This window comes from Stegodyphus dumicola, chromosome X2 (genome assembly GCF_044657685.1).
Source record: "Stegodyphus dumicola isolate Sdum_Otavi_A_Nest chromosome X2, ASM4465768v1".
NCBI classification, from domain to species: domain Eukaryota; kingdom Metazoa; phylum Arthropoda; class Arachnida; order Araneae; family Eresidae; genus Stegodyphus; species Stegodyphus dumicola.
This window is the reverse complement of record NC_140781.1, coordinates 107539550-107557472: the sequence shown is the minus strand read 5'-3', so window position 1 is coordinate 107557472 and position 17923 is coordinate 107539550. Positions and strand designations below refer to the sequence as shown.

The window sequence follows — 17923 nt, the reverse complement described above, 5'->3', positions numbered from 1 at the left end:
TAAAGACTTTGGTAATAATGTGAGCAGTACTCAGTTCCGATTACGCATTATTTTGTGTGAGGGAAATGAGAGATCATGGGATGTGTCATGTGATATTAATAGACGAATTACGGTTCTTTAATCGGAAAAGGAGGGAAATCGGGAAAAAATCTGGAAATTTTGTATTTGGTTTATTCTGTGTTGTGTAAAACAGTGTTCATGAATTTTTGGATCCCATGGCCGTAACTAAAGAAAAGTTTATCGGACACGTAATCAAGATTCTGAAGAAGATGAGGTAAGTTAGTATTTTTAATTATTTGAGGATATTATTTTTATGCATTGTTCTAAATGTAAGGTGGAAGTAAAGGAATTTGGTATTATTGGGAAAATTGTTATTAGCAATGATTTAGTTTAAAGTAATTAGGATTGTAAGGTAATTTTTATTAATTTAATGTATGTGCTCATTTATATTTTAAGTAGTGTTTTTGAATTTAATTATATTTTAATTAAATGATAGTTATTTTGTGAATTTTATGTTTGTAGGAATTTGGTATACGTTTCAGTTGAAGTAAACGTGCATGGAAATAATTTAAATCTGACACTAAGTATTTGTAATGGTTGCGGTATGAATTCGTTGGTGACGTTTATAATATAATAGATGATTTAGAGGTAAAAGTTTTTGGATATTTTATTTATTTTATATGTGGAAATGTTCATATTTGGAAAGGGTAAATACTTTTTCGCGATTAGGTAATTTCATATATGTTCTTTTTACTGGGTTTAAAGATTGAGAAAATTGTCATGTATTTTCGTGAAATTTTTCTAATTTATGAGAAAAAAGCAGTGTACATGGATATAGTGAAGAGTGTGTGCAATGCCATTTTTGTGCAATTCTGGGATGTTTTTTTAAGAAAAAATAAGTCGGCGTGTACATGGTTTATGTGTATGTGTTATTTTGAAAAACGCGTAAGGAGTATGGTATTGTGCACTTTTTCCCAATTTTGCAGTGAATATTTGTCATGATTAAGCAGTTTTGTTAGATAAAATTTCTAGCATAAGTGTAATTCGGCTAGTAGATTGTTGGAAGAAGTGTTCAGTAGATAAAAAGAAAAGAAACATGTCTTCGGCGTCGGGAAAAAAAAAAATAGAGGGTTGCTGTAGGAGAGTTGGTCGCCAAATTTTCGCCAAAAAAACGCCAAGTTACCATAATGTAAAGATCAACCGAAAAAAGCAGTGTACATGGATATAGTGAAGAGTGTGCGCAATGCCATTTTTGTGCAATTCTGGGATGTTTTTTTAAGTAAAAATAAGTCGCCGTGTACATGGTTTATGTGTATGTGTTATTTTGAAAAACGCGTAAGGAGTATGGTATTGTGCACTTTTTCCCAATTTTGCAGTGAATATTTGTCATGATTAAGCAGTTTTGTTTGATAAAATTTCTAGCATAAGTGTAATTCGGCTAGTAGATTGTTGGAAGAAGTGTTCAGTAGATAAAAAGAAAAGAAACATGTCTTTACTTCGTGAAGACAAAATGGCGGCGGGGAAAAAAAAATAGAGGGTTGCTGTAGGAGAGTTGGTCGCCAAATTTTCGCCAAAAAAACGCTAAGTTACCATAATGTAAAGATCAACCGAAAAAACATTTAACAAATTTTAAAATACTAATTTCAATTATTAAATAAAAATTATATGATAGTTTAAAAAAAAATACATTTTCCACAAATTTTTTGTCTAATTTTTTAGCACTTGTGCCAAGTGATCTGTTTTCACTTTAAAAAAAAAAAAAATCAGAGAATTACATAAACTTGATACTGCATGCCTTGTCTATGTACCAAATTCATCTCATAGTTGTTTCCATTTGAAATTTTTGTACTAAAATGTTCTATTCCTGCAGAACTATTAACACAGCTTCGTCTTTTGATGGTAAGCTCCACAAGCAGTATTTTAAATCTGAAATTAATCTAAAACAACTATTCGTATCTAAAATCCATTGGAACTTGAAATACAACATAAGAAACACATATGAAAATGGTAACATTGCTTGAATGAAAAATTGTCATGAGCATGTTACCTGAAAACTTTTGATACATAATCGTTGTCAGAGTTTGGCACATTTTTGAAAATTTGGTAACTTTTATTAAGCTGGTTTCAATAATATGCAAATATCTTTTATTCTTATGATTGCTTCATTGTATACTTTTTCCCTTTCCCTAGAGTGCAGTACAATACCACAAGTTTTCCAGCCAAATGCGGTATGCATTTCAAGTTTCTATACATTTATATAAATTTTAAGAGAGTAAAATATTGACAAAAACTGCATTAAGTTTTCAACTCTTGTTTTGTTTTTCATTAAAAATTTGCTACCATTATGTATAATTCATTTTTTTTAATGTAAATGTTTTTAAGTATTTGTAGGATAAAGGCAAATTACACTTATTCATTCTTTCTTTGATATAATACATGTAGCTCTTTACCTGAAATTAATGTTTGTCAAATTGTTGTGCATAAATTAGAAGTATGCATGTTTCTCTTAAGTCAGTTATGTTTCAGGAACTATCTTTAATGAATTGTATAGAAAATTGTGGACGAGGTGTTAGGTGTACAGGAACGTGGTATATTATAAACATGTATAGTATCTCATAGTATATAAACTCATAACTTTGATTATGCAGTATGCTTTGTATATTATTTCTGAAAGCATGTATATTTCAATCAAGATTGTTGAGTAAACTTTTCTTGCTTTATGCTATCTCTGAAAGCATGTATATTTCAGTCAAGATTGTTGAGTAAATTGTGCTTATTTTATGCTTTTTTCTTTTTTACATTAGAAAATTCCACACCTTTATCACGAGGAAATCTGCAATGGCATTTAGGAATGACAAGTTTGTATCTATTACATAAAATCTAATGTTTTCTGCATTCTTCTTTTCCTTTTCCTCCCAACAGGAAAACTTTAATGGTATAAATCAGCGGTTTTCAACCTTTTGACTGTAGTGTACCATCTAAGCAAAAACTGAAAAACATTAAGACTACCACTAATTTTACAATGATTATTTTTCAATTCCTCAATAGAAATATTAAAAACATATATATATATATATATTGCCATTTGCACACTCTTTGTATTAAATATGTACACATAAAGAACTATTAGATTAAAAACTGATGATTACTTAATTATCAAAATTAATTTAATTAAATTAATTATTCACTTGATTATCAAAATTTCAGTTATAATACTTTAATATTTAATTTCTTTATGTCTGCTCTTATTTCATTTAATGGTAAATTAGGTTCCACTTTTAATTTTGATGAGTATTTATATTTCAAATTTAACATGGAAAAAATCATTTTTCACACAAACAGGTTGTGCGAAAAGACAATACAAATTTGATAGCTTTATTTGAAATGCCTTTAAATTCTTTTTTTCGGTTCAGCCAAAAGTTAACAAGTGTGTCATTTTCCAAATCTTCAAGTCAATTTCGATCAAAGGAAATTTCTATGAACTATTCTTTTCTTTATGAGATTTTTGAATTTCATAGTTAAAAATATTTTGTTTCTTTGCATACCACCGGCTGAGAACCGCTGGTATAAATTAATTATAACAGATGTAAATTAATATTTCTCATACAAAAGAGTTATTTCAATTCTTTATTGCGAACATTATATACAAAGTATGTCTTTTATTAACAACAAGATTTTAAGAATTTAAAATAATAATCATTAAATCCTCTTGATCTATAAACAGTCTTAAAAATTATAAAGGGAAAAAAATTGAAAGTTAAAGAAATCAATATTATGAATTGTTCCTTTTTAGAGAAGTTTCATTGTTTAATTAATTATAAAAAGTGTTTTACATTATGAAATATAAAAATTAAGAATATTTGAATTTGAATGAATATTTTAAAATTTTCCCTCAGATAGAAGCTCAACTATTCGAAGCAGGAGACCGAAGAGAAAAAAGGAAGAGAGATGATATTACAGCTGCAGAAAAGGAAATAATTAAAACGCAGAAGAATATATTAATGTACTGTGTGAAATATGTGACTTGTATAAGCAATCAGTTGCAAATCAGTCTGCTGTCATAGAAAATCAAAATATAATTATTAATTTATTAAAAAAATAAATCATGCATTTCAAATATTACAGTGTTTTCATTCTTGTATGTATTTCTGCAGTGTGGGACTCATATTTTAATTGTAAAATTTACTACTTTCTTAATTTTATAAAATTTTGTGATTATAAAAATTATTTAAAAGAAATTCACAGATCCATTATATGACATAAACATTATAATAATTCTAATACCACTATTATAAGTCTCGTGAAAATATTTATGCATTTTACACAGCAATCTTTTTCCTGGAAGAAAATGGTAATAAGACCTGTAAGAATCTTTAGTCAATGTATTACAAATTTTAATTTTCAGATATAACACGAAATGAATTAAATTGTTTTTCAATTATGTTAATAAGTTATATGAATGAGATGTGGTATTAAAAATTTCATTTCTTTTTATCATTGAAGAAATAACATTCGATATCCTACAGCTCCATAACAACGGCAGATAAAATTGACATTATAATTTCGAAGTTCTAAAAATACAGAGATGACAACTATTAAAGTATGGCTAATGTCTAGTTTACAATAACAATGTTGAGTCGCGTACTAAAAATTAAGTGAATCAAACTGTATTTATTTTCCCCCTTCTCTTTTTTTGGCTGAAAAACAATTTATTATACACTCATGATTTTACTTAAATGTATTTCTTTTAATGGCAAACCCACTGAGGTAAGTATGCAGTAAGTTATTATAGTGAATGCGTAATGATGATATAAATCTAAATTCAGCAAACAATCTTTCCCTTACTTTAATGTTTTAAAATCTAGAATTAAAAGAAAAATGTATGTTCTTTAAATAATACAAGAGGATATGGAGGCATAAATCATAGGCTGTTTATTCTTTACATGTTATGCTAATCAGGAATTGGAGCAAAACCCTGCTTAATTGAAGAATACGCTCACAGGAATGGTGGAGGAAAATTGAACTGTCCAATATTTGTTTTGCCCACCCCCAAGACATAAACAGTGTAGAGTGAAATAATTGTTTTTAGGAAATACATTTAAATATCTTTGACAGAATATGTCAGTTTTAATTTATACTATAATAAATAAGCATGAAGTTCTTATGCTATTAAATGTGTATTGTCACATGGAAATTTTCTATCTTGTCCCACGGAAGGGGACGAAAGGGAAACATTTGACTTTTTGGAAGAAACTGAATTTCGGTGCAGTAAATCTTATTGCTAAGTTTAAGATAAATTAAGTGCAATGCTAATTTATAGTGACTTACTATTGTAAATCATGACTGGCATACCCAACACTAAAATACATATATATCAAGCCTATTAAGTTATTTCTGGTAGTCAAGAGTTTTTAAACATAAATGATGGAAACAAGAAATTCAGAGGGAAGAACAATAATGATAAAAGTTGTCAGTATGCATTTGAAACCAGGACTAATAAAATTATTTAGGATTATTAATATAAATTAAAATCATTTAGGGTTGTGCATTTAGTTACAGGTTTAAATATAAACCATGGCTTGTGGGTCCCCAAGAATATATTATGAAAGTAATTTTTTTCATAATATATTCTTTATTATCCATTAAGGGGGTTTCACCTTTGCCAGAGGTTCATTGTTGCCCACTTTGGGTTTTTATTATCGAGTTTCAAAATTTAAAGATAATTCATTGTGCAATGCAATTTCAACATGCACTGACTGAAAACTTTCTGAAGGTACCAACTCATCATCTTCAAACACATCAATCTCAGGATTTTCAACACAATACCTTAAGCATATATTATGTAAAATGGCCACCAGATATGACCATTTTACATATTTTGCTTTGTGAATACAATAGTGTTCCACCAGTATCGTGCAGTACCCTAAATCTTGATTTGATCTCTATAGCTGCACGAACTTTTCTGTGCTTCTCATTATAGAGATATTCCCGTGATAAAATGGAAATATAATCCACTATCTCCCAAAGATATGCACGATGCAACAAAATACTATCTAGATTTTGTTTCAGTCCACTCCATATAAATGCATCATGAGTATTGCCTGGTCATTGTCCTATAGCATAGAGAACCCTCAGACCAGCATTCCATACCTAGAAAAACATAAATCCTAAGTCAAAAGAAAGTTTCATTTGAAATTTTAATATACAGATTTTTAACATTAAATATAGTTGATATATTAATAAATCAGTCTTTTTAAGGAGTTTACTTTCCTTTTTAACAAAAATATGTCACTGTTTTTTCATTATTAAAAAATATGCAATAAAACGTTAAAACAAACACACACACACACACACAAAAAAAAAAAACATTACAGCTACCCTTTTTTTTATTAAATTGTAGTAATTATAGTAAATAGGTGATTCTAAAATTTATTTAATATTTTGTATTATTTAATATCTATACTTCACTATAATTATAGTATAGATAGCTTTTTGTTATTATTATTTGAATAATAATGAAACATTTTTGCAGTAATTTGAAATGACTATAATATTATACTTATTATCATATATTTCTTACCTTTTCACCATTAATGGAAAATTTATTTTTTCGGTTAATGAAGACAAAACAAAAATTAATATCACCACACTCGCAACATCTGTGGTTTCATTTGTATGTAACCCAAAATAATTCTTGGTAAGCTAGGTAGAATCACATTTGTGATTGCACTCCAGTTCTTTTACAGCTTTTCGAAAGAATTAACATCTACTGTATGTGGAAATAGCGAACAAAACAGTAAGAAATTGGAACAATTACCTGTGGACAACTTGTATTCATAGCATTCTAAAATGAACTTTTAGTAAAATTTGACCGCAAATAAAACAGTAGTAATGAAAGAATGTTTTTTCACGAAGTGGGTCCAATACTTTCACAGCAGGGTTATTTCATGTATTCTGCAGAGAGACTGTTGTATGGTTTGTTGTAACTGCTGTATACAAATGTCTGGCTCAGAATTCCACAGCAGTAATTAGCACAAATTTCATGGTTGATGGTATAATATGGAGGTACCAAAAATTAGTATTATCACAGTAACTGCAAGATGGCTTATATTTCTAAAACTCAGTTAACACATTTCATGCAGAAAGAAAATATTATCCAGTTTCATACTTAAATCAAGGTCACTGAAATGTGGTAAAAGCAATCTGCTTAAGAAAACAGATGCCTCTGTAGAGGACTTTCTATGGAAAACTGGCTTTCATTACCATTATACATGGGAAAAACCAATGTCATGTAATTTAATAATCTATTAGTACAGTAAATACATTTAATTTCTTTGTATTTATTTATGTCATGCTGCTTTTCGTGTAATTTAGTATGATAACCTTGTAAGGATCTTAAGTTTTACTAACGTTTATTTTATTTTAAATCTTTACTATCACTTCTTATTTTCTACTTCCGGCCGGAATTATAAGCGTGAAGGAGTTTATGCAAAGTTGTCTGGCGAACGCCAAGTATTTAAGTGTGGCCTTTTTGCCAAGCAGAAGAGAGGAAGCCGTGAGTTCGAAGCAGGCCGCTTACCTTAGAAGTTACGCAGTTGCTACTTTGCCTTCCAGGCCAGAGGTTTTAATCCTCTTGATAAATTAAACGTATTGTAGTGTTCACAGTCTCTGTGCTACATACGCTTTCTGTTATTATAAGGCCAATCTTATTCTAAAGTTAAATTAGAGTTTAGTTTTATTTTGATATCTTTTAAGTTAGACCCCGAGTGGAGGGTCATTGTGTTCCGAAGTACGGAAGTCATTGTATATAAAGAAAAAATAAAGGGTTTTGTATACCCTTCGTCTGTATCCTGTCTACTTACTACAATTAGTGAACATAGCTTTAGTAAGCTCTCTGTTCTAGTCAGGTCATTGTATGTTTCCGAAGAAGGTTAGAAGAAACATTGAACCTGATAGTGGCGCCCGACGAAGAATAACCATGGCCGAGTTTCAAGAAGAACCCGTGCTGCCTGCAGAAACAGCTCAGAATCCAGAAATGCCAGCTGCCGCCCTGGAAGGATTTGGGTATATTGTCCAGACCATGCGCGCTTCGCTGAAACCAGAAGCAACGTTTAATGGAAACTCACAGGTAACCAGTTTTTTGGAAAAATTGGATGACCACTTCATGCTCTACCCCGTGCACGAGTTTCAAAAAGTTACTTTAGCTACCAGCGCTTTGAGGGGCCAAGCGCTTAACTGGTTCAAATGTATCGGCAGAAGTCTCTTGGGTCAAGCAGGAAGTCCCACCTATACTTACGAGAATTTCAAGACTGCCCTACTAAAAGCCTTCCCTGTTGTAAGGGATCGTGCGAAATTAGAAACAGAACTTTTCAGTATATATCAACAAAGAATAGAAAACATCTCGAGCTTTATTTTAAGAAAAATTCACGTTTTCAAGCTCTTGTATGGAAACCGTCCGGATCCTGAAATAATTCAAGTGATTTTACCGAGGTTACTACCCCAAGTGCAAGACTTTATTGAATTGAGAAATCCGACTACACTGGAAAAATTATTTGAGCTAGCAATCCAGTTTGAAAGTAGAAGAACGGCGGACGTCGAAAGAAGACGCCAATATCAACAGCGAAACCAATTTGGTACGCCAAGACTACAGCAAACTCAAGCACATGGCTACGGAGAAAAAGCGAATAAGTGGGCAAGGAAACCCGAGCATTCAAAAACAGCCGGCGAACGTCGACAGTTCAATAGCAACCCAGGAAAAAAGTCTCAAGGCCAGTGGAGAAAGAAGGAAAGCACCGAAAGGAAAAATAATTTTAACTAAAACGGATTTCTGCTGACGAGAGGGTGCGGAAATCCGAAGGCCACGAAAACCCCTCTTCCTACAAGTTAAATACAGTAATGGTGAAAAATTTAACTCTTCCGAAGATTGAAGTCTTGGTAAATAATATCCCGGCCACCGCACTCCTGGATACCGGCGCGCAGTGTTCCTGTGTGGCAGAAGTCTTTTTTAGAAAGTATTTTCGCAAATACCGCATATATAATGCGGATAATACAACAGTATTAGCGGCGCAAGGAGAACAATGTAAGTGCGTAGGTAAAGTACCTTTGTACATCCGTATCAAGGACGAACAAGTAAAGGTGATGTTTTTTATAGTAAAAAATTTGCAAGCACACTTAATACTAGGAATAGACTTTCTTTCAGACGCACAAGCTACACTGGATTTTAATGAAGCGTCTCTTAAGCTGACGATGAAACCAGTGCGTGTAGAAAAGGTTGAACCGCCAAGGTTAAATCTCGACCACCTGCCTAATGACGAGCAAGATAGAATCCGACAAGTGGTAAGTGAATTTGCTTCCTTATTTAGTGATATTCCAGGATTTACCCAGGTTACTAACCATAGTATTGACACCGGAGATGCATTGCCGGTTCGTCAAAAACCATACCGGTATGATAAGAATAAGAAAAAAATTATAGAATGGCATATTACCGATATGCTACGTAAAAAGATCGTAACGCCTATCTCAAGTAGTTATGCTAGTCCGGTGGTTTTATGTAAGAAAAATAATGATTATCCTTTGGAGCATCCAAAAAGGTGGAGATTCGCTATTGATTACCGTAAATTAAATTCCATAACGAAATATCCGGTATATCCGTTACCGATTATAGAAGAAATTTTAAGGAACATAAAATCAACCAAATTTATGACAACTTTAGACTTAACGAATGGTTATTTTCAAATAGGGATCAGGCCTGAGGACGTGCCTAAGACTGCTTTTATAACCAAGTCTGGCACTTATGCATTTTTGCGAATGCCGTTTGGCCTTTCAGGCGCCCCAGCAACATTTCAGCGATGCATGGACATTGTGTTAAGACCTGTTCTCGGAAAGTCCACATTTATCTATTTAGACGATATCATTATTACTAGTGATAATCTAGACCAACATGTACAGGATTTAAGACAGGTGTTTTCTTTATTAAATGAGGCCGGTCTAAAAGTTAATGTCGAAAAATGCAAATTTGCAGCCCCTGAATTAAAATATTTAGGTTACAAAATATCGCAAAAAGGGATCGAGACAGATGAATCAAAAATAATCGCTGTACAAAAGTATCCGACTCCAAACACGGCAAAGAAGCTCTCTTCTTTTCTAGGACTTTGTTCATATTATAGGTCCTTTATAAAAGATTTTGCGGCTACCGCTGAGCCATTGTTAAAATTAAAAAGGAAAAAGGCAAGATTCTCGTGGACGGCCGAAGCCAATAGTGCTTTCGAAAAATTAAAACAAGCATTAACGCAAGCCCCTGTGTTGAAATTTCCTGAAAAGGATGAAAATTTAGAAATTTCAGCGGATGCTTCGGATTATGCGGTAGGAGCGGTACTTTCGCAAAATCAGCAGCCAGTGGCATTTTTTAGCCGAACTTTAAATCAAACACAAAGAAACTATTCCGCGACCGAGAGAGAGGCACTTGCAGTTCTGTTAGCAGTGCAAAAGTTCCGAGTCTATTTTGGAAAGGCGCCGATAACAGTATATTCTGATCATGCGGCGGTAACTAGATTGTACTCTGGAAAAAATTTATCCCCAAGGTTAATAAGATGGGCACTCAAGCTGCAAGAATATAATCTGGTAATCAAGCATACCCCCGGAAAGCAAAATATCGTAGCAGATGCCCTGTCACGAATTAAATTAGACGAACAGGGTAATACCGTAAAAGTTGCAATGCTGACAGCGTGTACAGTAAATTCCCGAGAAACTGTAATAACCGAACTGGGTAAGGATCCTGAGTTTGGAAGTATTTATGAGTATTTGAAGGATCCTGAAAATTTTAGCCACCAAGATATTGTGGCGATAAGAAATAGGGCGGCCCATTACGAACTAATAGATGGTCTATTATTTTATACAAAAACTACGAATTCCAACAACGAATTTCGACCTGTTATCCCAGCTAGTCTTAGATTAAATATCCTGCAAGAGCTCCATGACAGCCCTTTAGCTTCTCATGCTGGTATTCGAAAAACTACTCAACGCGTACGCGAGGCAGTCTACTTTCCTGAACTGCAAAAGTTAACAAGGGCGTATGTCCAGTCCTGCCCAACATGTCAAGCCGTTAATTATATTAATTTCCGCCCGGCCGGGTTTCTAAATAGTATTAAATCCGAATTTCCAAATGAAATAATCGGCATCGATTTATTGGGCCCTTTCCCAAAAAGTCAGTTAAACAAAAGTCGCTATCTCCTTGTTATAGTTGATCATTTTAGTAAATGGACCGAAATTGTTCCCTTAAAACGAGCCTCCTCGAAATTAGTTACCGATTTTATTTTAAATAAATATATTTTAAAATACGGGGCGCCCCTAAAAGTTATATCGGATAATGGTCCTCAATTTGTAAGTAATATATTTGAAGACATGTGCCAAAAACTGGGCATACGTCATTTAAAAATGGTCCCGTATCGGCCGCAATCAAATATAGCGGAACGGGTCAACAGAAATATAGTGAAAATTATCCGTAGTTATGTTAAAAATTTTCATAAAAGCTGGGATAACTATGTCAATGAATTTGCTTTCGCCCTTAGGACCGCAAAACATGATACAACGGGCAAAACTCCTGCTGAGTTATTTCTAGGCAGAAAGGTTATAACACCGTTAGATAAACTATTTTATGTGCAACAAAGAGCCCCAGAATTTAAAATGGGTGATATAGAAAAACTAATAAAAGAAGCAAAAAAGAATACGGAAGTAGCACAAAGAAAACAAAAATTGTATTATGACTTGAAACGACGGGGAGTAACTTATAAAGTAGGGGATGAAGTACTAAAAATTAAGCATTCACTTTCTTCAGCACCAGAAGATAAAACTGCCAAATTTTTTCCACGCTTTGAAGGACCATATGTTATAGAAAAAATAACTCACGCTGTTGTAGTGTTAAAGGCAAGAAATGGTGAAACCTGTTCCGCAAACATTGACCAGATAAAACCATTCTATGACCGTAATAAAATGCAAATCTTTTCAGATCTTTTGCAGGATCCGGTACGGCAGACACCGCAGGCACAAGTTCCAGAGGTGGGAAAACGACAAGTACAAGGGCAAGCCAATGAGAGACAGAAGCAAGTGAAAAGAAAATTGCCCCGCGGAAAAATTGAAGGTACAAAGAAAAAGAAGCCGTTCCACCGTCCAAAAAACAGAGTTCACAAACACCCCCAGAATGAAGAAGGGAGAAGGACGACGTATGTGGAAAAGACCGGGAGAAAGGACGGCAACTATAACCCGGCTGTGAAACGGAAGATTGACTCATCCGACAGAACTCTCCGCAGCAAAAGTCGCCGAACTGCGGAAGGGCCATCAGCGGCGGAGGAAAAAGTACAAGAAAAATTTGAACGGCCAACAACGAGGTCCAAGCAGGATCACGACAGAAGTTTCCCGGTTCCACCAAGACCAGCTGCCTTCAAACGGCCAAGACCACAAGCAGAGGACAGAAGGAAGATGTTCAAGGGTGGCCGTAGTGGTGAAAAACGGAAGCTTCCAGAGGAAAGCACTGAAGGGCGAGCTCGTACAAGAAGGAGGATCAACCAAGCTACGGTCTGCAGCACCTTTAAAGACTGGGCCCAGAAAAGGATGTCTGAATATTACAAAGATAAGTAAAATTTTATGTTACTTTACAAACTTAAGTTAATCTTTCATTCTTACTGGAAGTGGCAGATTTCAAGAAGTTTTACCTCATGCGAGGTCTACCTTTATCGCCAAAAGGGCGAGAAATGAGTTGTGACCGATTTTCTTATTATGTTTTTCAATTACTCGCGCGTAAAACTAAAGTTGATGTATAATAGCGTTGTGTAAAGACTTAAATATTGTAAAAAGTTATTGTATAAATTTTATTTAAAACATTCTAACAAGAAAGAAGTTTTAGTCTGAAAGACTTTTTGAAATGTAGTATTATTTCAATGTAGAAAGAATTGGCACTTGCTTTGAAAAGAATAGAAGTTAACAATGTACTACTAATGTATGTTTTCAAATGTGTAAAATTAACGGCATCTTGATATGTTCTTGTATACATGTGAACTGTTATTTTGAATGTTTAGAAATACCGTGATATGGTAAAAGTGAAAGTAATGTTAAAAAAATTTGTTATTCGTGTGACTGTAAAGATTAAATCATGGTGAATATGTGTTAAAGGTTGAATGATGTAGTTAGGCTCTCTGACGCTACACTTTAGAGTTAGCCACTTTCAGAATAGTACCTCAGGGTCTAGAGTTGAAATTAGGGTTATTTAAGAGGTCTCGTATGTTGAATTTTAACACGTTAGTGTTTTGATTGTAGGAGGAAGTGTTGAACACATAGACAGAAACACATTCGTGTTTGGTGTTTTTACAACACATGTCAGAGAGCACGGGGAGAGATAATTAAAATAGTCATGAATGAAATAAGAATGTTAAGAAAAGTATATTCTATATGTTATTTACAATGTCATTCTGTAACATTTCATTAAACTAGTTTTCCTTCCAGATCTCTGGAAGGAACCAGAATTGAATAAAGCTCCTGTTTTGATGCAGTACAGATGAAAAAGAAAAAAGATTGTTGTATATTCCGGGAGCTGCTATTGTAACAAATTTCTTTCTTTTAAAATTTTCTAGTTTCTAGCTAAGTTACGATTGTAAAAGTTTGGCCTCGCGTTAGTTTCTAGAGCTAAAAGTTTTCAACAAGGTCGTTTTAGACCTCAGTTTCAAACTAATTAACTCTGGCGGGAAGTATGTAAGGATCTTAAGTTTTACTAACGTTTATTTTATTTTAAATCTTTACTATCACTTCTTATTTTCTACTTCCGGCCGGAATTATAAGCGTGAAGGAGTTTATGCAAAGTTGTCTGGCGAACGCCAAGTATTTAAGTGTGGCCTTTTTGCCAAGCAGAAGAGAGGAAGCCGTGAGTTCGAAGCAGGCCGCTTACCTTAGAAGTTACGCAGTTCCTACTTTGCCTTCCAGGCCAGAGGTTTTAATCCTCTTGATAAATTAAACGTATTGTAGTGTTCACAGTCTCTGTGCCACATACGCTTTCTGTTATTATAAGGCCAATCTTATTCTAAAGTTAAATTAGAGTTTAGTTTTATTTTGATATCTTTTAAGTTAGACCCCGAGTGGAGGGTCATTGTGTTCCGAAGTACGGAAGTCATTGTATATAAAGAAAAAATAAAGGGTTTTGTATACCCTTCGTCTGTATCCTGTCTACTTACTACAATTAGTGAACATAGCTTTAGTAAGCTCTCTGTTCTAGTCAGGCCATTGTATGTTTGCGAAGAAGGTTAGAAGAAACATAGAACCTGATAACCTTATAGGTTTATTTAATTCTGATCATGGTCTACGGAAGTAAGGTAAGTCATCATGTTATTAATAGTTATGTGAAAGTCTGCAATAACTTTTCATATCATAAGAGATTTATGAATGTGTATATAACTTACATGTGTAGTTATTATGCAAGATCTATAGAAAGTATCCAAAATTACCATGACATTAATCACACTGTACGAACAGACAAGACATTATACATTAGGAGAAAATTAACTAATATTTTGGGGGATGAAATACTATTTTATACATGGGAACTGTTTAAACAGCTGAGAAAAATTCATGGTTTTTCTCCCTACAGTTACAGAATATATATATATATATATATATATTGTTTCATAAGAATAAAAAGTAAAGTTAAATTTAAATAATTCTGATGTGCCATTGCTGCAAAGAATGAAATTTGAATTTAACAAATATTCTCTATTCATATAAAGTTAATTTAAATTATGAAATTTTAATTGCATACATATCAAAGATTAATTATTGCTGCAAACTAATTTACTATATCACTGAAATTCTGAGAGCATATGTAAATTAAATGCACGTATCTAAAACCATGAAAAAATATATAATATTCCAAAAAACTAATCCCAAATATATACATATATATATATATATCAAAGACAGGCATATGCATAATTTCTGTTAGAAAAACAATTTCTCCGAGATTACGTTTTAGAGTAATTAAAACAATAAATTAATGGTGATATTATTACTGAATTCCAAAATTCGCAGTATTTAATGATTTCGATCATTACTACGAAAAAAAACGGGATGAAAAAGAAAGAATCCTGATACAATAACATTAAAAATTTGTGTGTTTACGTATAAAAATATATAATATTCTCAAATAGGTCATTTAAGCATAGTCTATGATTCGGAAACATTTCCAGAAGTATTTCAGTTTTCATAATCTGAAGTAAAAACAAACCTGCTTTTGCAGAGAATATCTATTGGCAGTTGCCTTCAGAAAAGGTTTCAATTCATTGAAGCAAACCGATTTAATCTGAATCAACTGATGAATTCACGCTCCACCATTTCAAAAGCATTACGACTGTCTCTTAAATGCCAAGGGATTCGATCAGCATTTCTCCGATTTCTTAAACGTCTGAGCAAAATCACTTCAGCCATCTTGTTTACAGTCGCTGTTAAGAGTTTGCGGCAGGTCAGGAGTAGCCGCAAAATTCCTCTATGGTAGTGACGTATTTTCAGTAGGCGTGTCCGAAAAGCGTTGCACTTGAATTCGGTTTTGCAATGCAAGTGCGATTACCATGACAAGCGTTGCACTTGAATTCGCCCCAGAGTCGAATTCAAGTGCAACGCTTTACCGCTCTGGTAACTGATGACGTCAAAATTGCAATGGGGAGCTGGTTTGCTCTCGTGCCAGGACGGTTATTCTACGCTACGAGAGTCGACAGCAAGTTGTGGGCCGCCAGATGTCGCTGCTAGTAAAAAACAGGTCTGCCCGACATCCTATATTCTCTGAGTACGGAAGTTGTCGAAAGCGCGTGAAAAAGTGTTGCCGCGCCGTCAATCAGGGTTGTGCAGTTGACGTACTAAGTAGACAATGTCTTTGTATGTGTTTTCGCTGCTGATTTTTTCATATTCAAACGAAGAATACGGTCGTAGATCTCTGAATCGGTGGCGAATTTATAGAAAATATAATGATGCTTTTGCTCTGCCAAAAGATGTTTTCATTGCGTATTTCAGATTGCCAAAATTTATAGTTATTTTAATTTGTGATGAACTGAGAGAGTATTTGGAGCCACATTCAGAAAACAAGAACGCAATTTCTACTGAAAGAAAAGTTATACTATTCCAGAAATTATAGATATAAATTGTAATTGTATGCTTTAAAAATGTAGAAGATGATAAGTTTATCAAGCACACAAACTTTCTTTATTTAACACACATCCGATAAGCTTCTACTCGATTTATGTACAGCAAGAATTACGTTTACTTTAAAATCTAACAGTTGAATACCTTACCAATAATACTGTGAACACAAAAAGGAATGTCGTTCATTATTACGCAAAATTCACACTACTGTAAAATAAAAATTTTAAAAAAAATTATAAAACTATAAAATAGCTTTATAATATCTTTTTCAGTAGCTGTACTACTACTAATGTGATACTTTCAAAAATAAGTTTTAGCTCAGAGGGGCTATTAATTATTAATTTCGTTTTGCCATTTTGTGGCGTTTCACTTTTCAAATCGTTGCCACCAAGTATTATCGCACTCTATTATATTTAAAGAAATTAAATAATGAGGAATCTGCAGAATGTATGAATGTTTCTCGCACAGTGATAAAACAACGCTACCTAGTGCCATGAAATTCTGAATAACGTAATCCTCCATCCTAATATAGGTATCTGGAGGCCCAAATTTGGAACTGAGAATTTGTTTTATTATCTATTTCATATTTTGTAAAGCATTTATGAGTTTTTGATTAAGAAACCCAACGATTTCAAAGCGAGCAATAGCAACATTGTACAGAAAAAAACATTTTCATCTCTAGCGCGGGAGATTATGTATCGGAAATTCTAAACATATGCTTTTTTTTTAATTATATGATATTGCTGTTGAATTGAATTTTATGGTTTAAGTGCGGAAAACATGATATTTAATAAATAAAGATAACACGCAAAACGTTAAATAATGGCCCTTTGGAAGTAATATAAAATCTGAAGGCTTTCAGATTTATTTATTATTATTATTATTTTGTGTGTAATTTTATTACGTTTTAAAACTGGTTTCTAAGTGAGGACTTTCTAAGGGAAACTGGCTCGTATACAAGTTACACATGTGGAAAGCCACAAAAACGCCGGCTAGCTCGTTCCCGGGATTCAAACCTCGGACCAAACTACCTGCGTTCTGCTACACTACCGCTCGGCAGCTGGTGGGCTTGTTAGTAGAATTATACTGCATTATTATTGTATTATGCTATAAAGTAACAATGCTATAAGACTGAGGGTTTATTCATTGAATATTACTTTTGTAACCTATTATAGTATTAAAAAATCATTGTTTCTTTGCAAATTTAACAACAACAAAAAACAAAAAAAAACTGTTTATAGCATTCTCATTTTTATATTGTAAAAGAGATATTGATTATTATTAGTTTTCTATTTAAAATGTGTCGAAACGCTTGTTTGACAAGGACTTCAACTGCAAGAGACCTACACTGATTATTTTTACTTTAGTACTTACACTGTGAAAATATTACTATATTTTAATTATTTTCACAGAATAAAATCTTTTGAGAAGGAAGAATATTTAAACTGAGCAGTTTTTATATATATATAAAATTCAAGTAACAGCAATGTAATATTAAAAAAAAAAAGGTGTTAGTAATTGTGTGACAAAAATTGCAAAACGAATTAATCACACATACAGGATAGTTTAATTTTGGTTATATATTTTATATTGAAAAAATATTTTCTTTCATGTTAATTATAGAATAAATTATTTAAAATAAACCATTTTGATGCGTGTGTGATAGTTGAATGCAGCAGCAATCGGCCATACTGTAATAGCGAATGAATTTTATTTCTTTTCCTGAAAGAAATAATTTTCATAGTAAAAGAAA

The 17923-nt window shown here is 32.9% G+C and overlaps 1 long non-coding RNA gene across 1 annotated transcript; it reads left to right on the top strand.

Moving 5' to 3' along the window:
* The first annotated feature begins 2234 nt into the window (after nt 1–2234).
* Nucleotides 2235–4119, top strand: LOC146992877 (uncharacterized). The gene is made up of 2 exons (XR_015038960.1): nt 2235–2858; nt 3897–4119. It is a non-coding gene; the product is annotated as an uncharacterized LOC146992877 (long non-coding RNA).
* The last annotated feature ends 13804 nt before the right edge of the window (nt 4120–17923 follow it).